This window comes from Engraulis encrasicolus, chromosome 7, assembly GCF_034702125.1.
Source record: "Engraulis encrasicolus isolate BLACKSEA-1 chromosome 7, IST_EnEncr_1.0, whole genome shotgun sequence".
In the NCBI taxonomy this organism is placed as follows: Eukaryota; Metazoa; Chordata; class Actinopteri; order Clupeiformes; family Engraulidae; genus Engraulis; species Engraulis encrasicolus.
Window position 1 is genome coordinate 49,416,308 of NC_085863.1, and position 27,999 is coordinate 49,444,306.

A 27,999-nucleotide genomic window follows, 5' to 3' on the forward strand; every position below is an offset into this window, starting at 1 on the left:
AGGCAGAGAGAGACAGACAGACAGACAGACAGAGGATGAAGGAAGGAAGGAAGGCAATAGACAGATAGATAGTGGAGGGGGTGCAGAGTGAGAGAGAGAAAGAGAGGGAGCAAGACAGGGAGATGTGTGTGTGTGTGCGTGTGTGTGTGCATGTGTGTGTGTGCGTGCGTGCGTGCGTGCTTGCGTGCGTGCGTGCGTGCTTGCGTGTGTGTGTGCGTGTGTGTGTGTGTGTGGGGGGGGGGGGTTCAGGTGAGAAAAAGAGAGAGAGGGAGAAGGGGAGTGCAGTGCGCCATTGCACAACGTCCCAACTGAGCCGAGGCCGAGCTAACGTTTCACCTTGGGCCATATGGAAATCTGGAATGTTTATGTGGCCCACACAGACTCTGCCCCGTAGCCCCGTTAGCCAGGCCGCTCAGATGACTCCAGGGCAGGGTTCCCCAAAAGTTCAGCATTAAAAATCCCTCCTTTGCCTCCCCCTGTGTTTGCAAACACCTTTTGATACGGGGTACCGGAGTACGTGCAAAGCCATCGAGCAGCTGTCTTTGTGTCTGCCTCGCCTTGCCTGTCTAGACCACGACGATGGAATATCTTTGATAGACGATGAGAGGATGAGCCTCCCTCCATCCCTCGATCTCTCCCGCCCCCCCCTTTTTTTGTCGTTTACCATAAGCGGTGAGGCATCTAACACCGCTTTAGGTTCCCCGGAGAGGTTTGTGCTGCACCAACACTAGAGGCCTGGTGGAGTTTCACATATCTGTCCAGATGCTCCGCTGATCACCCTATACCCCCCCTATGGCCGCCTTTGATCATTTTATACAGTGCAGCACTTTAAAGTGAACATTTAAATTCAAAACCAAATTCCACAACAACTGTGAAAGGGAGGGAATGAGGGAGAGACAAAAAAGAAAGACAGGCAGAGAAAGACAGATAGGCAGAGGGAGAGGGAGAGAGGGAGAGAGAGAGAGAGAGAGAGAGAGAGAGAGAGAGAGAGAGAGAGAGAGAGAAACAAAAGGGCTAATAGAGGTTAGCAATAATGTATAGCAGGTGTCTCGCGGCTATAACATGTGCACATGAGTGCCAATCTGCGAAAAGCTATTGTCAGACAGTGAGAAACAAACAGCTGACTTACAACGATATGACCAATTACAGGGCCATTTGCTGGGGGATTGTGAGCAATTACAGAGGCCGGCATTAGCCAATGGCTTTTTTTTGTGCAAGACTACGCCACTTAACATCCAAGAGGGGCGAAAAACATCTCCCCATCCCGGCACATGTCAAGCGACTACTCTCTCCCAACATATTACATCCCACTGAGCTCATTTTGTTCTTGAATAACCTCGACTTGAGTGCTTTCCTTTGAACCAATCTCTGTGATCTTAAGTCATGTGTTTTTATTTGTTTATTTATTTATTTCGTCGAATGAAAGACAATTTTCGGCGACCATTGTGGTAGACAACAAAGCTTTTGGGATCAAGGAATTTAAATATTGAGCCCTGAACGTTCTCTTGATTCTAGAGAAGTCTCTGTGATGCTTGGGGTTTCTGACGAGGACTATGACTTTAGAAAGGGCTTTTCACTTCCAAACGCTGACCTTTTCTGTATCACCTCTTGGGTAAAAAAAGTTGCACTTGACATGCTGAGAACCAAAGGTTATTTCCTTGGGAACAAAATCACAAGTGTTTCCTCTAGCATGAAAAAAAAATCCCAGATGGGAATGTTTAGAGAGGTTCAGATAAGCGCTCCGATATTTACTGAGAGCAATACGGATGGTGTCTGTAGCCCTTTCAGCCGCGATAACACAGATGTGATCCTGATGGGTTTATTGCTGTCCCACTTAGCGTATTTGTTTATTTATAGCTCCGAAAGCATGAAAATGAAAAGACAATCGTTCATCTTTTGAGAATGCGCAGTAAGGGGGCTGAAAAGGCGGAAAGCCTAGGCCCGTCACCGAGCTGTGTATTTACTCCGCACGAGGCCAGGGTGCACGCACACTGAGAGTAAATCACCGATGCCCCCCTAAGAGCGAGACAAGACGCACAGCCGGACCAGGGAGGATAGGATACGGGCCGAACTCCTGCAGGGATTCGCTCCCATGCACAATGCGTTCCGTCTCGCCGTATGCCAGACGTGATGTCCGCCGCTACATGCTCCTCAGCGGACTAAATGAGCGAGCAGGACGCAGCCCACAGATGCGCGGCTGGATTTACGAGCTGCTTTTAAAGCGCTCTCTAGCTTGCCTGATGCAGAGCATACATACACCTCATCTCTACTACACTACTTCACGATGTGTGGTCAGACACAAAGTCAAACCGCTTTATGCATGCGCATTAAGAGAGGGTGGTAGCACTATAAATGTAGTAGGCCTCCCGCTAGTGCTCCTACCTACTGTACGCACCATTTTCTCAGTGGATTCAATTTCCAAACATATCCAAACAGTGCAAGGGGGCAAAGCGAAATGATTGGATAAAGAAAGGAAAACTGAGGAGAAATATGGGGATCAAGTCAAGTTAGAGAAACAACAGCAAGCACTCAAGCCTGATTTATGCGTATGCAGGGACACTGACAGCTTTGGCCGGGGCCGGGACAAAAGTCATCTGAAAGGCCCTCCCACCCAATACACACAATTAAATGGAAGATCCAATTCTGGGTCCCCCCTCTCTCCCTGGGCCCGCTTCAACCGACTCCTTTGTCCCCTCCCGTATCGCCATCACCGTGGGCGTGATCGAGCTCTATTAATAATCAGGGGCCATGTTAGAATGACGGGGTCGGAACAGCAGAGGCCTGTTGAGGTGTTTTGGCAGGTGTTAGTCTTTCTTCAGAAGCGGCCCTGCCTGCCTGCCTGCCTGCCTGCCTGTCTGCCTGCCTGAGCTGATTCTCACCCACGGGGCTTGCTCTCCTGTTTACATAATCCCCTTAGTGCAAAACCTGACCAGGTTAAACATACACATTCTCATTACAGGAAAAGGATCGCGCACGGACAGACACGCACGCAGACACACACGGACCAGCGCTCTCTTACACACACAAGCCCCACGCGAATGCCGTCCGTCCTCCAGTTACCGGCCGTGCGGGCTGCGGGGTGGGCACCCTGGATTCCAGACATTCTGTGGTGTGCTGGCCTGGCCAGCCTGGTGTTTGTCACGCAGGGCTGAATGGATATTAAGCACCCCCCTCCCCCCCCCTCACCTTTCCCTCTCTTCCTTTCCTCATCCACATCCCCATCACTATCCCCCGCTCCACTCTACACCAATACCCCTCCGCCTCCCTCCGATCACCCCCTGGATGGGCCACTCTCTGCTGTTTCAGCGCACCGGTGCCACAGGAATCTGGCCCTCACCCACCAACCCACATACCCAGCCCCCCACCAACCCACATACCCAGCCCCCCACCAACCCACATACCCAGCCTCCCATCCACCCTGCAGTATCTACTCAGGACCGCTGACAGCCGTGGCAGTCCTGGGCTCAGGACAAAGTCATCCGAACGGCTCCCTCCCATATGCAATGTAATACGGACCCAAATCGGACCCCCCTTCTCCCTGGGGCCTTTAACCGTTGTCAGATTCCCTGTAGCTACTCACCCTAAACTAGTCCCCCACCCCACTCGTCCCAGTACTGCCTCTCTCTACCTCTCTATCTGCACTTACTAGGGCAGTAACGATACACTCAAGTCACGATTCAGTTCGTATCACGATCTTTGACCTATGGTTTGATACACCACACAATTTCAAAATCCTTTTTATTTTTATTATTTATTTTAACTATAAATAAGAATTTCTGGGTAGAGCAGGTTACAAATCGCTAATAAGTATCAAAAACTTAACAGAACTTTGAAAGGGCGCATCACAATACTGCATTTGTACATTGTGATACAGAATCGTGACTCTGTGCATCACAATTTCTCATTCGATACAATATCGTTACAGCCCTAGTACTTACGTACTGCAGCATGGTTGCACGACTCACCTGCCAGGCCGTCTGTTTGTGTTGGCATCAACCATAAAGGCTACTACTTCTGAACTATTATTTTGCTGATTACTATTTGATCATGTGGAACGTTATTTTTCTTCTTACTGAAATAACAAAATTATGCACATGAAACAAAAACATAATCTCAGTCTAGAATTTGATTTATTGATAATACTACTGTTGCAGCTCTGCAATCCACTTGGAAAACCAGGCCCTGGAGAAATACCAGCCCTCAAGAGCAGGAAAGAGCCTGAACCCCCCACAGTCACAAACTTGACAAGTATGTAAACAACACGGACAACAAACCACCATTTTGTTGATTTTCCACAAAATTCTCCCACACTGGTGAATGCTTTTGGTTTGGCGAAGTCTTACTTTCTCTTGAGTGCTACAGTCTACATGCAACTTTAATTACTTGAAAATTACAGACCGCCCCTGTCGTGTCGCATCAATCATCCCCAAGAATTATGCGCATGCATAGCTCAATCAGATGTGGTGTGTCAAATCCATCTTTCAATTAATCCACCAAAAAATTAAATGCCAGCTAAACGTCTACAAAACACAATACAAATCTGCTATGAATAAGTGTGTTCAATAACAACACATTCCACAAAGTTCAACAAAAATAAAACAAAATTCCCAAACCGATAATCAACTGATAATGGGTTAAACGAAAGTCAGCTACTTCTGACAACCATGACTGACAGTGTTATGTCTCTATCCAATCTTGTTATGACGCAGGCTGCATTTCCCAAGTACAGTAGAAGGCAAGGGAATGGACTTCAGTGAGGATTACACGCAACAGTTATAGGCTACACACTAAGTAAACCTGATATTGTAAATGGTACACATGTACTTACATGAACAATGTGTGAGGGGAAAAACCACCACATTCCACTGATTGAGCGGAAATCAAATTATACCAGGATCTATTTTGTGGTAGATTTACGATGAGGAAATACCAATGATTTTCAATAGGAAAATTGAATAGGAAAATGGCATGGCAATCAGCTACAACCACTACTATAACAATATGGGTCCCATGGGCACTCCATATCAGTACACTACTACACTTAAACATCCACCGCACATATTTCAACATTTCAACAACAATTGTTCAGACTGTCAGCTGATTCCTTTTTTTTGCACATAATCATCTGCTCAGAAAAAAAAAAAATGTATTATATACTGTACATGTGTTAACAATATTTCCAATGTACTGTTAAAGAAAGACTATTTCCATGTTACTTCGAAATAATGGAATAATATACACTACACAATTTTGTACATTATTTTGAAGTAACAGAATAGTGCACATAGTAAAAAAAAAATCTGGATTTGTTCACTATAGTAGCAGAGAGTGCTACACAGCCCACTGCAAGTGGGACACCACATAGTGCATAGTGAATGAGAACACCTTCTGGACAGAGCCGTGAGTATTGTTAGTAACATTACGGCAGTAAAAGATGCCGCGAGTTGACATTTGGCTCGAGCCCCTGACAATCCTCCCCAGTCACGCTATGCTTCACACCTCTCTTCTCCGCCCGCCTATTCTCTTGTCACGTTTGGCTGCTGAAGGACACCGCCATTAAGCACCGAGCTAAATTAGTCCCTCGTCAGAATGGCAGGAATCGCACATTAATTTGTCTGCAAGTGGAAATTGATGAGACAAGAGCCTCGCCTTTATACCACAAAGGCCTAACCCCCAAATCGGTAAGAAGGCTCCTGCCTTGCCTCAGTCGATCCATCTTCTTTTGGCTCGTGCACTGATACGCAGAGCACTTCCACAGGTTTAATGTTGTAGCCAACTAAGCTCTCTGGTGCCCTGGCTCCTAGGTATAACATCTGAAATACTCATCTGCTCAGAGGGCTGATGTTTTGGAAAGATTTTTCATATAGGTTGATGACCCTTTTTACATTCACAATACAAATTTATAAAACAACCCTAACTGAAAACATGGCTGAGGGAGGGCAACATTTCAGTATACAATTCTCCAGACATACCTGACTACGCTGCTAGTTTCCTGTTTTGAGGGGGACGGTTTTTCCCAGGGATTTGAAAGCTCGCGAGTCATGCCAACTGGACCCCATTCAAGTGAGAAGCTCAAACGATGCAGTAACTGTCTCGATGCTAAAGCTATCAGCAGAGTCATACAAAGAGCGTTTTGAAACAGACTCGATTGAAAACACTAGTCTTGTCCATAAACTCTCGCAAAGCATGTGTTGTTGTTGTGTGTGAATTTGGGAGTGATTGTGTGTGTGTGTGTGTGTGTGTGTGTGTGTGTGTGTGTGTGTGTGTGTGTGTGTGTGTGTGTGTGTGTGTGTGTGTGTGTGTGTGTGTGTGTGTGTGTGTGTGTGTGTGTGTGTGTGTGTGTGTTTGTGAGAGACAGAGAGAAAGCAAGAGGCAAGAGTAAAGAGATAGACAGAGCAAGAGTAAAGATGCTGAGTGAGAGATGAGGAAGGAGACCCGAGAGAGAGAGAGAAACGTGTACGCAGAAGGAAAACTGTTTTATGATTGAAATGATTACAATATGAGTCTCACATAAACACACACATGCACAATCACAGACAAACACACAAACACATGTCCACTCATGCACACGTGCACATGTGCACACGTGCACACATACACAAGCACGTACCGTACACACACACGCACGCACGCACGCACCCACACGCACGCATGCACGCACGCACGCAAGCATGCAAGCACACACACACACACACACACACACACACACACACACACACACACACACACACACACACACTCACAGACTTTCTTACATGTGCATGGACATGTGAAATCCAAAATAAATGACCGCAGGGCAGACCTGGGGCTGGGGGTGCAAGGGGTGAGCCTGCGGGCCAGATATGAAAAAAGCACCTCTCACCTGCCTCGAGGAGGTCAGGGTCAAGTACACAGGAAAGGCCGCGTTTTACTGTTGCCACTTTCGCTAAATTTACTGTCCCTACCGTTTTGTCCTTGTTAGCTGGGGGATTGAGGGGAGTGGTGGTTGTGGGAGGGGGGATAATGGACTAACCATCTGCAGCCCACGGCAGCCCAGCCGCCCCCAGTTCTGCTGTGTGTGTGTGTATAGTCCTATATAAGATACTCCTGACACCGGTCGGGACAGAACAGGGGAAAAGGAGGAAGGGGCGAATGGAGGAGGGGGTGTAGGTAAAGATGGAGATGGAGAGATGGAGAAGAAGAAGAAAAAAAAACGAAAAGACTGAATAGAACGAGGAAAAGAAATGTTGAAGGAAGTTAAACTCAATGACATGCTAATGGGAAACACAGGATCGGAGACCACACTCTGTGGCGGTAGGGGTAAGGGTTGGGGTTTATGTGGAGGTGGGGGTGGAGGTAGAGGTAGAGGTGGGGGTGCATGTTCCCGGTCCAACATGGAGGGAACCTGGGCGTCTTTTTTGGCAGGGCCAGGGCCAGGATCAGGGCCAAGAGGATCGGGGCCAGGATCGGGGGGCCAGGATAGGGGGCCCCAGCGGCTTTACACCTGTGGGTCTCCCCCCCCCCCCCTTCCGTGCTAACGCCAGGGGCCCAGGCAGGAGGCAGGAGGCAAGAAGAGGCAGGAGGCAGGCCGGCAGGATCAAATGTGTTTGGATGATTGGTAAATATAAGGCTCTCAAATATTTAGTGCAGCTCGATGCCGTGCAGTCGGGGGCCTCGGAAGAACAAACATCATCAATCAGGAGAGCGACGGGGGCAGCTGGCTCTGTTCTGGCCCGGCGGAGCGGAGGCACCTCCGCCACAAGCAAGAGGAGAGTGTTTGAACATTTAAATTAGCGCCATTAAGCCCCCCAAACCGCGGGCCCAGCTCGCGCCGCCTTTCATTTCCACAAATGGGCTTTAAGAGATGTTTAATTGATCTATATTAAGTCCTCAACAACACAAACCTTTGCAAAACCGCGAAAACGGAGTGCCCATTAAACGATCTGATTAACGTGCGCATGAAAAGAGGAAAGGGTTTTTTTTTTCTCCCTAACCTTCTCTGTCTTTCATTCTGTCTCTCTCCCTCCCTTTCTCTCTCACTTTCTTCCTCTGGAAGTATTTTAGTCCTGTTTCCATTGTATCATAGAGAGTCGAAATACCATCTGTTAAACAGTGAGGAGCTCTAGCATCCACTGCAACATGGCAGCAAAACCCTATATGCCTATCATATTTCACATCTTAACTTCTTAACATCTTAACACCTCTTTACCGCAAAGAAGCATTTTTCTTGGGTGATAGACGTCACTGTTTTAAGAGTGGGGATTATCGAAGACTGTTAAAATTTAGATCCTTATCTCTTCAGCATTTAATCTGTCCGTTTGCGTCTCTGCCATACAAGACAGCTTATTGGTTCAATCTTTGATTGATTTTTCCTTTCCTGATACAACAGACTTGTCTCTGTATGTGGAAAATATTGTGCACTAGGGCTGTAACGAACGACACACTCAACTCACATGTTTGCATCTTGATTTTTGACGGTTCGATATACCCCACAATTTTTGAACAACATCTCATTTTTTAAAATAAATTATTCACTTTTTTTCATATTTGCCAATATTATAAAATTAAATTAAAAATATAACATTTGATATTTTCTAGGTAAACTGGATCACAAGAGGCTACTAATAATTTTAAAAAGTATAACAATGATAATGATGATGATAATTTGAAGAACTATCACATCAAAAGATGTGGTCATTTTTTCTGGAGTCTGAAGTATAGGAGAGCTTTTGAAAGGCGTATCAAGATACTGCCTCCTGGCATTGCGATACAGTATCGGGACTGTGTGTCTCGTTTTCTTGGTTCAATTTGATAGCGTTACAGTCTTACTGTGCACTAAGCCTGGGCTACAGAATTGACGTTCCTGAACCTGTAGTCAATCTGAAGGTGCCTGTTGTTTACCCATAATGTTTATGTCATTTTTAAAAGGGTACTATCTCATCTGAAGATCTCACACGTGAGTGGGTATTTGCACTGCATGTGTATATGTCTGTTTGTGTGAGAGTGCATCTGTCTGTTTATATGTGAATGAGTGAGAGTGTGTGTGTGTTTGTGCATATGCTTGTGTGTGCATATGCACGCGCGCGCACGTGTGTGTGTGTGTGTGTGTGTGTGTGTGTGTGTGTGTGTGTGTGTGTGTGTGTGTGTGTGTGTGTGTGTGTGTGTGTGTGTGTGTGTGTGTGCATGTGACTGTGTACACGTGCACTTCCGTGAGTATGTATAATGCATCAGCAATCTGCAATTATGTTCACACACACACAGACTCACAAACCCACACACGCAAACGCACACGCACACGCACATGCACACGCACACACACACAGAGAGAGAGAGAGACACACACACACACACATATTTCTCTGTTGATGCACTGGCAAAGCCCTCTCCAGCCCACGCTGTTCCTCAATGGCCCACAGTCCATCAGAAACAGCTTCTGCACACATCCTCCTGGCGCAGCTGGAAGCCCCAACAACACTCTATCAGGGTCAGCAACAGCATCGCCAGCCCTGGTTCTGGGGCCAAGGGAGAACAAGACCTTGCGGCCGGACACCGCCGACCAGGGTTCAAACGGCCTGCACTGACCCGAGGTGCGAAGAGGATGTACCACATAGACCTTAGTCATGTCTTCTGCGTGACCCTTGCCTGACATGCACCACGCACCACACGGCATGGGTAACGTCTTCCCAGCACTGTCAGGAGGGCTGTTAGCGGCAAGGAAGATAAGGAGACACTGTGTTAAGAGATGTGTGTGTGTGTGTGTGTGTGTGTGTGTGTGTGTGTGTGTGTGTGTGTGTGTGTGTGTGTGTGTGTGTGTGTGTGTGTGTGTGTGTGTGTGTGTGTGTGTGTGTGAGTGTGGAGGGGGCTGCGGTGTGTGTGCATGTGTGTGTGTGTGGAGGGGGCTGCTGCGTGTGTGTGTGTGTGTGCGTGCGTGCGTGTGTGCGTGCGTGCGTGCGTGTGTGCGTGCGTGCGTGCGTGCGTGCGTGCGTGCGTGTGTGTGTGTGTGTGTGTACCTCTGTGCGTGTGTGCATGTGGAACACAGGCCAGGGCCAGACACAGAGGAGGAGAAATCCTCCGTCTTTATGTGCTCCATAAAATGAGGATAACTCGCCCAACTTCAAGGTGTCTGTATCTGATTTCCTCTTAAACGTCCCGCACCAGGTGACGCTTAAAGCCACTGAATGCCTGCCAATCTCCAGACAAAAACCACACGTCCACACCGCACCGACTACACACCCTTCTGCAATGCAGTTGTCAGGGCGACAGAAGAGATGAATCCGATATAGAGAGTGGTGGTGTACAATTTAAAAACAGGGAAGGGGAAGGGGAAGGGGGGGGGTCCAGGGGCGAGGTTCGGGTTGGGCGGGGCGGGGGGGAAGGGTTTTGAGGGTGCACATGGCATCGGGCACTCGGTTTAAATCTGGCCGCTCTTTGAAGCCACGGAAATAGCACCTCTAATCCAGTTGCAAGAGCGCACTCGACACACTCAACACCGCCGAAAAACACGCCACGCGCGTTAAGTTAGACGGCAGGTCCCTTCCCCAAGAGCTTTCGACCTTCATCCATCACAACGCGTCAGGACAGCTGGACTGAAGCCTGTCGGCACTTGTGAGAGGAGGGGTGTAGGTTTCCCACCTCCCTCCGTGCGCCTCCGGAGATAGCGAGGAAATGAGACAGACGCGCTTCCTCTCGACAACAACAACAAGGACACACCAGGGGGTGGGAGAGGCCGTCACCCCGGGTCAAACGACCACTCGCAATGCTGAGAAAGGAGTGTGTGTGCATGTGGGGAGGGTGTCAGGCAGAGCTAGAGGGCGGCAGGGGCCTGGGGGGTAATCATCAATGGAAAATCACTGAAGAGAGTTAACCAAAGCATCACAACAGAATCAGCATTTTTTATGTGGTAAGAGATGGCCCCTCATTTATATCTGTTATTACGAGAATGGCCACCTGGTAATATATCATACTGCTAAAGACCCCTTCTAATGTCATACTGGTGAATGGTAGTAAAGTTTTTTCAACAAATAGTCCGACATTCCAATAGCGGACCACTGTGCATTATCTGTAACAGTGAGAGAATTATGGGCAAGGTTTTTTTTTTACTATGACGTGAGAATCGCTAGCGCAAGTTTTATTACAATGGTGGCAAAAGCTTCAAACCAGACAGTCAGCCAAGCCAAGCCGAGCCAAGCCAGAGATAGACAGACAGACAGATATATGGGAGGGTGAATCACCCTCCACATCCACAGCTCCCCTTTCTTGTGAATCATCAAGGAGGGATGAGCTAGCGAGCTAGCGAGCGAGCGAACAGCGGGGCCTGGGGCCGAGGATGTGCTGTGCTGTGGGAGATGAAACATGGCAAAGTGAGCGCTGGATGGAGCTACTTAAGCCCTTAATTCAGCGTGGACTTTGCAAGGGGCAGAGGGCAGAGGCGAGGAGGCTTTTATGTGTGGGGCTGAGTGTGCCAGCGGAGGGTGCGGGGGCCTACTATATTTGACTGGCTCTGATATCTCAGCGTTGCCCGGCACGCAGCTAACATTCCTGCATCTGGACACAGATCTCCTCCCTCCTCGTCCTCTTCAGGAGAGCAGTGCAGCAGGGCCTGTTTTATCCCCCTCCGCTCTCTCACTCACTTATTCACTCACTTGTTCGTGCGTTCATTCCCTCACTCACTCACACTCAAGCTCAGGCTAACGCTTGCGCTAAGGCCCGCGGCGTGCACGCGTCATCCGTCTCCGAAGTCCTCATCTTACAAACACACATCCGTTAGGCGAATGGCAAAAACATGGACATAAACAAGTGAAAAAAGAAAACAACAACAATCTGTACACAGACATCAACAATGCAAGATGACGAAAGAAGAAACAAATAAAAGTGTAATGAATTGAAGGCCATCAGAAAAACAGAGACGCGCACAACAAGCAAACAAGCTGGGAACAGCCTCACAAAAACCAAACAGACATGCTCGCAGCTCACTCAGCTCAAGAGTAGTTACAGCTAAAACCAGGTCCATTTGAAGAATGGGGTTTAAGTGGGTCAGATACGCCGAAGTGTTTTGTTCCCAAACAGGCCTAGGCTTTGACAGCGTAAGCCAAAATACACCACGGACTGAAAGCCATTTTAAATCAAGCTTGACCCGATCAAATAGCCTTTGCCAACAATGTTGAACTTGAAAATGGTTATTTTTTTTACATGGCACATGGTTATTTCTATTTAAATGGGGGGGGGGTTGGGGGCACATCATTTCTGAGCAGATTAATGCCAATGGGCTTGCACTCCCTTCTCTCTCTGGTTTATCACATATTTTGTGAAAGTGACAAATTGCCTGGGAATGCTGATAAAATCAGACTTTTGGCCTACAGTGTTTTGTTGTTTGGGACTGGTAGTAGGCCTACGTCTCAATTTCAAGACTTGTGAAATGTGTCCACACTATAACACATCAACAGAATAAGAATTCAACCCTAAATAAACACTGACAGATATGAATTCAGATAAAAACGTCTGTCTAATTTTATTAGAACTGGCTGAAATTGTGTCCCTCCTCCACTGTCTAAGGTCCCAGATGAAAGTATGTGAACCCTCTCTGGTCTTTCCACTCCAACAGACCTGCAACAATGTATATGTGTGTGACTTGCGTTTCTTTTTGTGCCTTTATCGTCCCATCAATGTGAATCAGCGCAAGGGGGATTTATCCAGCCACGCCATGTTTACACAGTTCGCGGGCGGCCAGTGTTGTGCTTTTCCGCGCCTCACGACACATCTAACCCCAGGCCGTTGCAGCAAATAAAGGGGTGCCTGCTAAAAACGCTCGTTGCTTGTTGCTTGTTGCTTCTGGCTCAATTGTAAATAGTGTAAGTATTCGTATTCAATAAGTATTTGACACAGTGTATGTGGGACATGTCAGATTGTCGGATTGGATTGATGGATAAGTATGAAATGAGAACTTTACTTTCTGAAACCAGAATGTCAAATTCTGCCCGCTAGTCTGGAGTTTCAATGCATCACCTTGCTCTGGACAGTCACCATGGGGCTGTTCTAGAGCGTATTCCCACAGGTCAAATGGATGGTCAGGGAGGGAGTCTATGAATCAAAGTTTGTCACTTACCCAGGAGGTTTAAGCCAACACTAATGACTTTTCCGACCTCAAATAAATTTCATCAACCCATGACAGGTAGAAAAGCGGTACTGAATTCGCCTTGCTACCCTCCATGGCCTATAAACCCACAGTGAGCATGTCAATATCTCAAGAGAGAGATGATTCCTCTTCCTGAGCCTAGGGTGATTGAAGAGGGACCCATCTTAGTGTTGCTTTGTAGAAAACATCAGTAAAGTAGATCAAGTGGAAGTATATCTCTGATTTGAAGGTTCGTCACTTAATTTGAGAAAATATTTACTCTATACTCTATTTACTTGAGAAACTATTTACTCTAAAAGACCACTCATTTTGATGGAACGAGGTCAATAGTCGGTGGTGAGGACTAATGGGTATGTGAGTAATTACACACACCACAATCTTAGTTTGTGTTCATAAGCGGTTTAGTATCTCATACAAGTCATGTCCAAACAATCCGACTGTGCTGTCCACCGTAGTTAGTTGAGACTGACTGTCAAACCAAATTGACCATTGTCGGGACAAATAGAGTTTTATGAACTTAACTGAACAGGAAGTGACCATGTTTTAAAAATTGTTTCAGTGGTTCAACAACTCATAACATGGTAAAAGGCAGTTTCGAATTCAGTTTGCAACCCTGTCACTTAAGTTCAAGAGAAAACTCTGTTTCTGGGATGAAGGGTGCCTGAAGAGGAACACTTGAGTTAACCTGAGTGTGTGTCAGTAAACTTTTACCCTGAATACTCCCCCAAATGGCAGTTTTAATGAAACATGGTCTCTAGTTGGTGGCAAATACCAGGAGGCACCTGAGTGATTACACTGTAAGACCACCATCTTAGTTTGTGTTCATGAGCTGTTTAGTATCTGATACAAGTCACGTCCAAACAATCTACATGAACCGCCAGCAGTAGTTATACCTGTATAGACCTGTGTTTAAACGGTTGTAATGAACACTTGCTCAAACATGTGCACGATCAATCTCTTACACAGGGCAATCCCGCGAATCTGTTGTGAATAAAAGGGCAAACGTTCCTAGCACTTTGTAAATGTCTGACGACACGTACCAAGGTCCCACAATAACAGGCCAGTCAAGACGAATCTTCATGTGCCAAGCTTGAGATGTACCAGTAGCGATCCCTAAGCCTCCATGAGGATTTCAAACATCCTCAGACATGAAAAGTGTTTATCCGTTTTCGTCATAGGGTTAGGTATATCGTCTTAGGAAACTGACAATGAAGAAGAATAGGCAGCCACTGATTTTGTAAGAGATACAAGATGATAGCACATTCCAGCCCATTTGCATCTATTGACCGAGAGCACTACAACAAGAGAGAGTGCATCTGACCCTGATTATGCAAGAGAGACATCATTGAGTGAAGGGGAAACAACAGTAAACAAACTACAGGCATTGGAGTGCCCAGCCGGCCCTGTCTGTATCTCTCCTGCCTGAAAACCCTCCTGAGCCTCTCTGAAGAAGGAAGCCTGAAAAATCTTATCAGCCGTACAAATCACAGAAACAAACAACAGGGCACAACCACACACACACACACACACACACACACACACACACACACACACACACACACACACACACACACACACACACACACACACACACACACACTGACACACACACACACCGCCACGCACGCGAGGGGCAATTAGGAGATTGGGATCATCTGAACACAATCCCAGCAGGCAACTTTGGGACTGGGGGGAAGCAGTCTGCTGCCTATAACCAGTCTTGGATTTTACGCTTCGTTCAAAATGGCCAGGGTCCATTATCATTTTGCCAGGAAAGACTCACGTCTGACTCCGCACTGAGTAACTGTGACTGAAGGAGAGAGGGATGGGGGTGTGGGGTGGTTGGGAAGACCACAGAAACTCTGGGAACAATTTCTTTCTTGACTCCCTCCACTGGCGATCTCCTCCACACAGGCTGAATGAATGGCTGTGTTGCTATATTGGTCGAGATGCTCATAACCTTGAAGGAGAGAGAGAGTGCTAAAAATGGGAGAGGGGGGTCATTACCCAACACATTATGGCAACAGGTGAGAAATTTCCTCCAATGGTGGGCCGAAAAAAGAAACGAAACAAAACAAAAAAACAAAAAACACACACACAACATCATTAGCTCGTGTTTTTTATGAGATCCCGAAAGCACTCGCACCGCCGCACCGCGTTGTTTCCTTCTCCCCTATCAGGATGTTGAGTGGAATTAGTGAGAGTGAGATCAGGGGAGGTTAAACTATGACGAGACTATGACATTCTGCCACCCACATAGAGGAAACATAAAAATTACTTTCTCGAAATTCTCTGACTGGAGGCAGGCAGACATGCTGGAGCATTCATGCTCACGCAAACTAAAACGCTCCAACTCTGAAACGCTTGGGCTCAGGGGGCCGGCTTTGCTTGCCCATTTGGTGCAGCGGTTGCACCAGAGCACTTTGCTTTTCGATTCAAACGTCCCCTTGTTCACACGCAAACACGTGTACACACATATTTTTAAGCACACAAACACATACCAAGACCCAAACACACACACACACACACACACACACACACACACACACACACACACACACACACACACACACACACACACACATACACACACACAAAGAAATCCAGGACACTAGGATGCAAGCGCCGCACGCACACACACACACATGCACACGCACACACACACACGCACACGCACACGCACACACACACACATACCAGGACACTTGGATGCACACACACACACGCACGCACACACACACACACACACACACACACACACACACACACACACACACACACACACACACACACACACACACACACACACACACACACACACCAGGACACTAGGATGCTACACATATAGTACATACACACACATACCGTACACCAAAGAGACACAGCGAATTCTTTGACCCACAGCCCCCGTGCTAATGATGCTCTGTGTGACATTAAATTGTTTGTTTTGCCATGAGCACAGCTGCCATCAGCATGTGACACAGATGTAATTCACGAGAGAGAGAGAGAGAGAGGGGGGAGTGGAGAAGAGAGAGAGAGAGAGAGAGAGAGAGAGAGAGAGAGAGAGAGAGAGAGAGAGAGAGAGAGAGAGGGAGAGCAAGAGAAAGAGAAAGAGAAAGAGAAAGAGAGAGGGGGAAAAATAGACCGAAATTGAGTGAGAGGGACAGAGAGTGTGTGTGAGAGAGATATTTCCATTCAGGCAACCACAGGCTCTTAACAAGCCGTTTCACACTAGTTTAACAAATTAAGAGCAATGGGCTTGCCAACATCCCGCCATGCATGCATGCATGCTGACAACAAACACCAACTGACAATTTCACTATTTACATGCGGGAAAACAAAGTCTTTGAAGGCAAATACTTTGTTAGGCAATGCTGCGAAAAAACCAATGGCACTGCCCTAGATCCAAAACAATTTGTGACATTTATGAAGGTCTAGGGTCAGCAGTTAGGCCACATCTCAAAAAGCTTATCCTTTTAAAAAAACTCATTAAAATACCACTCGTTAAGGGGTAGTCATGGGTAAGCGGTTAGGGCATCAGACTTGTAGCCCAAAGGTTACCGGTTCGACTCCCGACCCGCCAGGTTGGTGGGGGGAGTAATTAACCAGTGCTCTCCCCCATCCTCCTCCATGACTGAGGTACCCTGAGCATAGTTCCGTCCTGCTGCATTGCTCCCTTGGGGGCGCCATTGGGGGCTGCCCCATTGCACCGGTGAAGCTAAATGCAATTTCGCTGTGTGCAGTGAACACTTGTGTGCTGTGGAGTGCTGAGTCACAATGACAATGGGAGTTGGATTTTCCCAATCGGGCTTTCACTTTTATGGCACATGATTCAAGAAGTTATATGCCAACACTTGTGGTACACCTGAACATGTAATATGTGGCATTATGTAGGCCTACAATACCTACCTAATACTGTACATGACACTTAACTTGAGGTAATGTGTAAGTATACACCCTTGGTCTCCAAACAAAGGCCCGCGGGCCAAATCCGGCCCGGGCATGGCAAACATTTGGCCCACCATGAGGTCAGAACAAATGAAAACATAAATGTGTGTGATTTTCGATCACTAAAACTTCAGTGGGTCATATCTCTCCAAAGCATTCACAGAGAGTTAGATCTTATGCTAACAGTCTCATAACAGACATTGACAAGAAGGGCAGACAAAAAGCGAAAATCTGTTCTCTGTCCAGACATCTAACTTGTTTCTCATTGGGTTGGGGCGTTGGTTTGGCCCGCAGCCTCACTTGCTCTACATAATTTGGCCCTTGGAGAAAAATAATTGGAGACCACTGGTGTACACTGTACTACACATTAATACACATTTACTTACTTTGTAATTCATGATAAAGAGATACAGTAGCAGCCACTGTTAAAAATAAATTGCCATTGATGTGTTAAAGAGGGCCACATGACACTTCGTCTCATTAGGAAGTTACACTTAATTAACTACAGTAAATAAATAAATATTGAACAGATTTTAGTATTTAGCACCAAAGGCATAAAGTGATTTACAGAAAACAAGACAATTACATGACTTGACTAAACAAATGAGGTAAACGTGTGAATTATTCTATAACTGCTGTCTTGATGGACAAAATGAAGACTTCATGTTCAGTGTCTTCTTTTGACAGTTTTGTGCCATTTTTCGCACTCAACACTGCAGTCCCAGATAGATGATATACGGAGGCCTGCATGGGACAATAAAACCTATCAAAAGTCAAAAACAGACTATTTCAATTATGATCCAAGAGTTATTGTGGCGCACACAAGCTGATCAATGGCTCTTGTCGTGACTCCAAACCACGGAGGGGGAAAACAAGAGATACACAACCACGCACACAGAACAGTCAGTCACACAGGGGCCAAACACACACACACACACACACACACACACACACACACAGGCACATTCCTCACACACATACACAAGTACACAGACACACGCACGCATGCACACACACACACACACACACACACACACACACACACACACACACACACACACACACACACACACACACACACACACACACACACACACACAGGCACACAGGCACACAAGTACACAGACATATGCACGCACACACGCAAACACACACGTCACACACACACAAGCGCAGAAGTACACAGACACACACATGCACGCACACACAAAGCAAGAATAGTGTCATTGTCTTTGCAGAGGGACAGTGTGTGTGTGTGTGTGTGTGTGCACGTGCGTGCGTGCGTGTGTGTGTGTGCGTGTGCGTGCGTGCGTGTGCCTGTGTGCGTGCGCGCGCATGTGTGAAAGAGAGTGCATCTCCCACCAGATCGGCCAATCAAACGATCACCTTATTTTTCTCGGGAAGTCCCTTCGTCCCCTAATTGCTTCCATATCCTGCTTCCCTATCGTGGAAAGTGAAAGGCCTCCCTCATATCATATAATTGAAATTGTGAAATGTTGCCGCAGAACGAGGCGGGGAGAGATTTTTTTTTTTTTACTGCATTTGAGAGAAAGCCAAATGCCCTTCCACAAACTATGTACACATGCTTCCAATAAGACCAGGTTGAGGAGGCACACTGTACTGGCCTTTGTACTGTTTTGTGTGTTGTCTTGTGTGTGCGCGTGTGTGTTTGTGTAGTTGTGTGCTTGTGTGTGTGTGTGTAAGTGTGTGCGTATGTGTGAAGTGTGTGTATGTGTGTGTGTGTGTGTGTGTGTGTGTGTGTGTGTGTGTGTGTGTGTGTGTGTGTGTGTGTGTGTGTGTGTGTGTGTGTGTGTGTGTGTGTGTGTGTGTGTGTGTATTTTACTACAACCTAAGATCGTGAATGCGGACTACAAAAGCATTCCTCACCGAAACCAAATAAACCAAAAACAAAAAAAAGAGTTCCCGGAGTCCACAACCTGACAGAAACCTGTGAGCGAGTTAGTTACTGCACTCCTAAGCATAACAAATACCGGCTTGCGTATCGGCACGATACATCAGCATTCGACGCCGCGGACGGTTAAGTTACTCAAACATGTCAAGCGGCACCAGCGACAGCACAAATAACTCGGGCCGACGGGGTCGTCCGCGCCCCCCTCTTATACACATCGTGGTGCAATATCCTGACACCTCCTATGGTGGCCCAGTCCCACCCCACACTGTACCACCACCAACACCAGCACCACAAGCCAATACCTGATGAAGCATGAAACTATTAACGCAAGGGGCACTGGGGGACTCGGGTTACACTTCCCCAGAGAGAGGAGAGAGAGAGAGAGAGAGAGAGAGAGAGAGAGAGAGAGAGAGAGAGAGAGAGAGAGAGAGAGGGCCACCGCTGCACAGAGACGAGCAACAGTGAAGAAACAGAGGAAACCTGCATTCCTCAGACATTGGAAGGACTGGACTGGTAATCTGGCATACAGGGAATCTCCTGGAGTGCCAAAAGTCCTCAGGGGCCAATGTTTTTTATTCATCAATTTTGAATGAATTCATTTTTTTTGTTGTATTTTCTTTGAAGTTGGCCCACAATGTTGAAGGGGGCACAGAAAAATGCCTGGGCCTTTTTTTGGCCCCATGTTCAGCCCTGAACATCGCTGAGCTGAACAGAGCTGAGCTGAGCTGCATTATGCTGCGCTGACTGCTCCCACCGAGCACACCAAGGGTCTCCAAAAGCAAAAAAAAAGAAAGAAAGAAAAGAAAGAAAGATCTGCCGGCAATCGTGCCAGATGCACAACAAGCCGGGATGCAAAACAACTCCTCCAGCTTCTCACGTAGTCCACCATGCCTCGCCATGTTCTCCCACAAATCTCCGATCCAGACGCTCCACTTGTATGTGAGGAATGAACACGTGCATTAACTCGTTATTGCTTTGGTGGGTCTTGGCGGGTCAGACGTTGTACCACCAGCAAGTTTTTTGCAGGGGCTGAGAGGAGAGCTGAGAGGAAGTATTAAACGTTACAACTCCCACCGTGGGGAGGCCTGTTAAAGAGGGATTAATGTTTTAAAGCTACATTTATCCAGGAAGATAACCAGTGCTCCCGCTGCTGCACCCTGACCTCACAGGTGGGCGTGGGGCCGTGTGTGCGTGTGTGTGTATGTGTGTATGTGTGTGAGTGTGTGTCCATTAACGCTTGTACAGTTCTGTTAGAACATTTACAGTCTCAGTCAGAATCAACTGCTGCTGCTACTAATGCTCCTGGTCTTTATTTGCCCGTGATTTTCCCCTTCCTGCGCTCTTTGGTGTGACACACACGCACGCACACACACACACACACTTTAACACATGAGAAACATTATTGCACATGTACAAACACACACACACACACACAAGAAACATGTTTGCACATGTACACACACACACACACACACACCCACACACACACACACACACACACACACACACACACACACACACACACACACACACACACACACACACACACACACACACACACACACACACACACACACACACACACACACACATTTTCTCTATTTGAGATTTGAACAGAAGGACCCCAGACATCGCAACATGAGCCAATGTTGAAATCGTCGAAAACAACAGGCAAAAAAAAAGCAGTCACAGAATCTCAATCGGTCCCAAAAGTGTTATACAATAGCACGAGTACACGCAACCAGGGAATTAAAATCAACCGCAGTCATTCATTTCATTGCCACCAAACAAGAGAAATAGTGTGATAATGAGTGTATTTTATGCGAAGATGAGCCTAGGCCGTGCGTCTGAATGGAAAGGCATGATTTTTTTTTTTATCAAGACAAACCGCATATAATCCAATTCATCTGTGTAACAGGATCTCCATTTCATCAATTTGCTCAGTATATCTTTTTGACACATTAATAAAAATTTCCCACATGTAAGTACACGTAAGCTGGAAAAATATGTGTTACTGATTTTTTTTCTCATGTGGCGTGAAAAGAAATCAGACTTGAGCTAACCATGAAAGTTTGTGGGGAGACTTTTTTTTTTCAAAACCCCTTTTGACTGTTTTTGTATTATTTGAAACCCTGCTGTCTTCAGAGAACTGCAACAATGGCATCTACGCAGAAAAGCCACTACTACAGATTCAAGAGCAAAGAAAACAATGCGCGGACCACCCGGTACTGCTCGCCAAAGTTCAAGTGTTTTTTTGTTGTGCTGTGTAGCTGCTGCGGTGGTTGAGGTCACCCAATTTTCTGTTCTTATCGGGACTCTCTGCACTGTAATTCTACTCGGCTTATAAACAGCCAAGGCGGCCGATAAATCTCCGCATTTTAGCTCCTTTTTGCGCTCAGATTTACTTCGTGATGTTGCACCTGGATAAATTTCTTCACTTGCTGCTTAATTTCCAAGAGGCCAATGATTCAACGGCACAAGGCAGGGTCCTCAAGGGCCGTCATCGACTCGCTTCAGGGGACAGGGCTTTGGGGGCCCCTCTCAAGACCCCATTTGTTTATCCCATTAGTTTCTTGTTCTCGCAAAACTACTTTCTCGGCCATCTGTTGAATGGTCTTTCAGCAGGCATTCCCATTAGGAGGGGAGAGCATAATGCCAACATCCTTTGGCTAAATAAGGTTGCTTCTTGGCCGAGAGCTGAGTTGTTTTTTTCTGAGGCAAAAGCATCACCACATTAACTGGCAAACTAAAAGGCCCCAGTGTTCCTCCCTTTTCAGCACAAAGCCCTAATTGGGAAAAGGTGAACACGCTATACAACAGCCATTCACTTCCTCACTCTACATCCCGCCAACTGCCCAACAGCATTGTGGGATTGGCAAAGTCCTCCGAGCTTCAAGCGAAACCTGTCCGTACTTACGTATGATAAATACAGGGTTTTGGCCGCTGTCGTGCTATTTCTTCGTCCACTCTTGGGGTTTAGCTATGCCAACTATTCCGACCTCAAAGGCTCACTTTATGCCTCTCGACGGCTACTCTTAAAGGTAACAGTGCATTTCAGTGTTTTAACTGTGCCTTCCGTACACATATCTGAGCCACGTTTACACAGCACATAAACGCCCAGGAACATTACAGTGTCTTTAGGGAACCACGACTTACAAGGCAATTAAACGTAAGACACCATGAAGGTGAAATACTGAAAGTGTTACGCGGGCCATCGGGCCCCTCGCTCAAGACCCAAGAGGTCAACTTCATACAGTAGATAACGGACGGAGAGCGAGAGCGAGAGCGAGAGCGAGAGCGAGAGCTTCCTCCCTTCCCCTGAACTTCTTCTCAGGCATGTCTGCTTTAAAAGACTTGCGACCCGACCGAGCTCCACCTGGCATGCCAAATTTCCAGAATCCCTTGAGTGAGTGAGACAAACTGCACTGCAAAGCAAAGACAGTGACGGTTCAACCAATTTGGGGGCCCTAGGCAAAATATGGACGTGGGGCCCTCTGGAACTATTTTTTGCTGGCATTTACCATAGTGGGACTGACTTTAGACTGCAGATTTGGTGGGGCCCTAAGCAATTGCCTAGTCTACCAAATGGTAAAACCGGCTCTGTAGCCAAAACATGCCAGAGTTGCGAGTTGCGGGTGTGTGAGGCCATGGAGAAGAAGCAGACATCCCTCCGTGGCAGCAAATTGACAACCAACCGCTGCGCTGAAGTTATGGGCTTGCAGTGACTGACACGCACACACACAGGCAGACACACTCACATGTGCGCACACACGCACAGAAACACACACACACACACACACGCACACACACACACACACACACACGCACACACACACACGCACACAAAGAGACAAGCACACAGGCGCACACACACAGCCGCAGACACACACACACGAGCGCACGCACACACACACACACACACACACACACACACACACACACACACACACACACACACACACACACACACACACACACACACACACACACAGGTAATGGAGCACTCTTCACGAGAACAAGACGCTGCAGTCAGCCCCGCTCCACAGGGGATGTCATTTTGCCGCACCTATAAAACCCAGGCTCCCCAAGAACCGCTTTCACGCAAAACTGAAGCAAAGCGTCTCGGTTTCCCTCCATAAACTAATGGGCCTACCATCTGACTCTACGTACTAGATGCACTGGATAGACCCATGTTAATAGCAAACACCTGATACCCGACGGCATGAACGTATCATATGTACTACAGCCGCAGATTGCAGAGTTAAGATTTTGCGGGGTTTCTTCCTCTGAATCACAAGAAAGGGGTCAGAGACCCCCAAAAAAGACCTCCTCAAATAAACGATGCTTTCACAAGGCTTTAAGTTTGAATACGGCCAAGACAAATGCCTGTATAGTAGAATAGCCCTCCAGCAATTCTAGACCAGAGTTTATGGGTCTGCTGTGCAGTGCTGCTTTTGTATACTGGAATATTTCGAAAAACATACAATGTAAAAAAGCTTTGCACAGGTCCGCCAGGAACTGACTCAGCAAGAAATGTTACGGGACTGTAGGCTACTCAGCGACTCTTTGTCAGCAGAGCACTCACTCGTTGTGATTTAGAGACATTCTGTCCTGACGTGCATATTTCTGGTACTGTTTCCCCTTTTGGGCTATTTGCAGCTCCTTTGAGCACCAAGACTCAAGAGAGTCCGACAGACTCTATATTTTAGCCACGCTTGCTTGCATAGTCTCCCTTGCAAGCGCAGTCAGCACGTACAGTAGTAGTGTGTCCGCGTATGTTTATTATTTTCTGGGACAGACCTGATGTAATGATGGGGCTCCCAACCAACAATGTAATGACGACCCAATTCTGGGTCCTCTGTCTCCCTCGGACCAGTACAATTGATCTGTTTCGCCCCACCCCCCTTGTCGTCTTCACACACACAGATCAACAAATCTGAGTGTCATCACTACCTAGGCTTGGGTTCCCATGTCCTTACGATGACCATGGCCAACCAAGGAAGCCTGGGAAAGTTTTCCCAAACACGTTTTTCTAAACACGTCTGTCTGACCCTTGATGAGTCAGTCAGTCGATGAGTAAACTCCCGCTACATAGCCATCCATCTTGCAGGGACAGAGGACTTATTAATAGACTTGGTTGGTTGGTTACTATCTTCTAATCGCTCCTCAAGCAGCTGGATTCAATGTATTGCAGCAGAAGAGGCATGGCCCATTTCCTATGGAATTCCTGACCTTAAAAAAAGATAGCCATTGATAGCCCCAGATGATATTGAGGAATAGGAAGTGCAGGGTTTCACTTTATAAACTGCCCTGTCCTGTCCTGTCCCCTATGGCAGAAACGTCCATGTGTTAGTAACAATGAAGTGCTAGCTCTGCAATGCATCACGTAATTGTTAATCTGTCGCGGGTATGACTAATTAAACACTAACCCACACGTATGTCTCGTTTAAGACCGTTTAGGAAGTGACACTACGGACACAAGGATGAGCCATCTGTGTAACATAATAACAAGCACGCCTTTTGAATCAGACTATGAATACCAGGAAGCTAAGATGATCAAATCACGAGATGATGTAAAAGATACAGTATATCCTGAAAAAACATTTAATGAAATTAGCAAACTGTAGATTGAGTCAGGCCGGGCAGTTTATTTTGCATAGACACTGCGATTAATTATGAGAGATTGACATCTCTCCTCATTGCTGTGGGCAACTGTGGGGCTCCACCAACTCTAACCGCCTTGTGATAAGAATACATTTATTATGCTCCTGGACCCCACTACTATATCTCCCTCAGCGGCTGGGCTGGGGGAAAATACTCAACGGTAACATTATGCACGGTGTTTCAGATGGTTATGGACATAAAAATGCTAAATGCATAAAATCTGGAATGAGAATCTACTCAAAAAAGGCAAGCATCCCCTGGGTACTTAGTCAAAGCGCACACAAACACACACACACACACACACACACACACACACACACACACACACACACACACACACACACACACACACACACACACACACACACACACAAATTCAGTCAGACCAACTGGGGACCTTGTGCTGGAGACAGAAGCATCTTAATGGACCACAATGCCATGAAATCACTCTGTTGCATACCAGATCCATTCCGCGTGTGCATAATTGTGCTTATTCACTGACGGTACGCACACAACTCTGAAGTCGTTCTGAAGGTTACCCCAACATCGTCTCTGAGGTGCACAAGCACATTGCCAGGGTATAAAACATGAGAGAGGGGGGTGCAGAGCAAAGTAAACTACACAACTGTACAAACGCACACGAGGTTAAGCAGCCTGTCCGTCCTGTTTCCCTTCAACAGGCAGCTATAAATTTTAATGCCCTATGGCCAAGGTTGCACAATACAACAGCCCCATACCAGCGAATTGTCTCTGTAACTGCGTGGATATACAAGAACCACATTTTTTTGCAGAGCTTATAAGTTCCACATGTAAGTGCTTCTTGTTGTTTCGAATCTATGAAAGGCATTCTGTTGTGGCTCTCGCGGTCGCACATATCAAACAGTCTGTACACAGCGCATCATTCCATTGGCAAAGCAGAGCTGCCTCCCCTAATGAAGATGTCCCATCGTTAAACAGCCAACTTCACAAGTCAAAAAGAACTGAGAACAGACAGGCAACTAATGAGTGAAGTCAAATTGTTGTTAAGAGCTTTGTGAAAGAGAGCGATGGCATAATTTAAACTTGTGGGGAAAGCCAGAGTCCCATGTTGGGGATGTCATGCGCTGGCTTTATATCAAAACCAGATTTAAAACAACAGTAATGCAACATGAAACAACCACTTGTTTTGTTAATCAAACATTACAGGGGAATGAAAGGCGGATCAAGGAAGAGTGCAGAGAGCATCTATTCACACATGTTGGTAACATCGGCAAGGTCACATTCTTTTATGCTCCCCCTGCGTCTGCAGCACGTTGTGGCTGTGCATCTCATATGAAGGGGAAGGGGGTTCAGCTTCCATGGAGAGAGCAGCATGTCATGCATGCAGCATCCAGCAACGAGAAGCTGCCGGCTCACCACAGACACTTGGCATGGGATGCAGAACAAACTACAGATAGAAGGAATCCTTGTGTGTACCTTGAGGGTTACAGTCTTCTAGTATGGTAACAGTGGGTTTCATACACGCATTTTCAGTTTAGAAAATCAGAACGTCCTGGTGTAAAATATAAAATTTGTGATATTCCCCAAATTTCTGGGGAGGGCTGCTGACTGCACCCCCACACTGTAGATTTGGCCCTGTAAAGCTGTCGTGTTTATCCCCCCCTGAAAACTATCATGCAATGACGATATGAGCATCATTTCACCACTGGCACAACCTTCAAGAAGTGAGTTGTGGTGGACATGAGTGCATTTTATATTAGAATGGGACCAACCTGGCGGGCAGGAACATGGACCTTCTGCCTCCCGCGCTGTGCGTATTCTGGGCACCGCTGCATTGATCCTCTGGGTAAACAAAATGACAGACATGCGACAGGGAATAAAAATCCACCTGGCTGGCCAATCCTCAACACACTAATCATCTTTCCAGCATGCAGTGGTACAAACCAAGTTCATATACAGTTTCTAGACAAGTAATTTGATGTGTTGACATTGTGTGTCAATAGCCTTGAGTGTACTGAATTCAGCACTTAACCATGAAATTAAAGTCCTTTGCTGTGATATCAACGTCTGAGCACCTGCTCAATAACTAGGAATTGGGTGTCATCTGTGGGGACGAGTGGGCTAAAATAGGCCTAATGATGATAGACATCTAGACATTACTGTTTGTATGCTAGCAACGTTGCCTTCACACAACCATATTTAACGCTAGACGCGTGATGGCACGTTCGTCCTGCGCAACAGGCGGCACTTGTGAACGGATAACTATGGGATCAGTTGGTTCACTGTAGTCATGCCAAAGTGTACTATGACAACGGTATAAATAGACAAGACCTTTAAGTTGTTGCTCTCTCACCTCTTGCAAAAGTTTTTCAATCGTCTCCCGCAGTGCCGACACTGTTCCATTTGGCTCAAGTGCAGGCGGCGCGGGTTGAATCAGAGACAGTCGCTCCATCTCCAACACATGCACTCTCTGCTCCAGATGAGAGGTCTTGAAATTCATCATTAAACAAAATGACATCGAAAAAAGCGACATCATGACACACAAGACCGTTGGCAATCCACCCAAACAATGCAAGAAAGAAGGTTTGTGTTTTGTAGTGGTCTTCGCCTTTGGGCTTGAATTAGGTTTTTCCTTCTCGTCCATCCTGGCGGTTACTTCTAAAAAAGTTCGGTATGTCTGTCTGGTAGTGGTAGTGCGCAGAAGTCCAACTTCTTTGTTATATTTCGTCAACAGCACTGATTATTCCTGTCGGATGGTGAGACAGCCAGCAAGGGACAACTACGTTATCGGATGTCACTTCTGCGCTTAAAGACCATGAACCACCCTCGTGTACAAGCAGCGTGCGCAACTCTGCCCAATTGCTGTTGAGCGTCCGGCTTGGAGGGCGCTTGTTCTCAGCTATGCAGTTGCACGCGGGATGGCAAGTTAAATTGTTTCTCTCTCGGGCATGCAACTCCCATTCGAAATTGGGGTTCCTTTCTTCTTGCGACTACACACCTCAGGCGGTGGATAGGTCTATCAGATATGAAAGGGGAAAAAAAAAGTCAGCCCACTCCTCCCTCCCTCCACATTCTAGGCTACTTCTGTGGGACACCCATTTCCATATGTACATATTTGCACTGTTTACATTATTGTTTGAATGTTTTCACCAGTGCACTTTAAACCACCACATTTTCTCCATTTATTTTTTTTCCTTAGAAATCCAAACTTTTTATGTTCCTTAACAAAATCCAACTTGGGCATTACACATGGCAATGAGCCTCGTCTGTTGTGGTACTCTGGTGTGTTGTACGGCACAGTGAAGCATAGTGGTAAATGAGCAATATTATAAAATCCAGTTGCACAATTATACGGTTTTACATTGACCATGTGCCCATTCACATT

The 27,999-nt window shown here is 46.7% G+C and overlaps 1 long non-coding RNA gene across 1 annotated transcript in view; it reads right to left on the reverse strand.

The window, feature by feature from the left end:
- LOC134453047 (uncharacterized) overlaps positions 1-27,677 on the reverse strand; it is a 73,882-nt gene extending 46,205 nt beyond the window's left edge. The window contains exons 1-2 of the long non-coding RNA XR_010035542.1: positions 26,968-27,677; positions 26,387-26,456 (exon numbers count right to left, since the gene is read on the reverse strand). This is a non-coding gene — a long non-coding RNA (uncharacterized LOC134453047). The remainder of the gene's footprint in view (positions 1-26,386; positions 26,457-26,967) is intronic.
- Between the last annotated feature and the right edge of the window lie 322 nt (positions 27,678-27,999).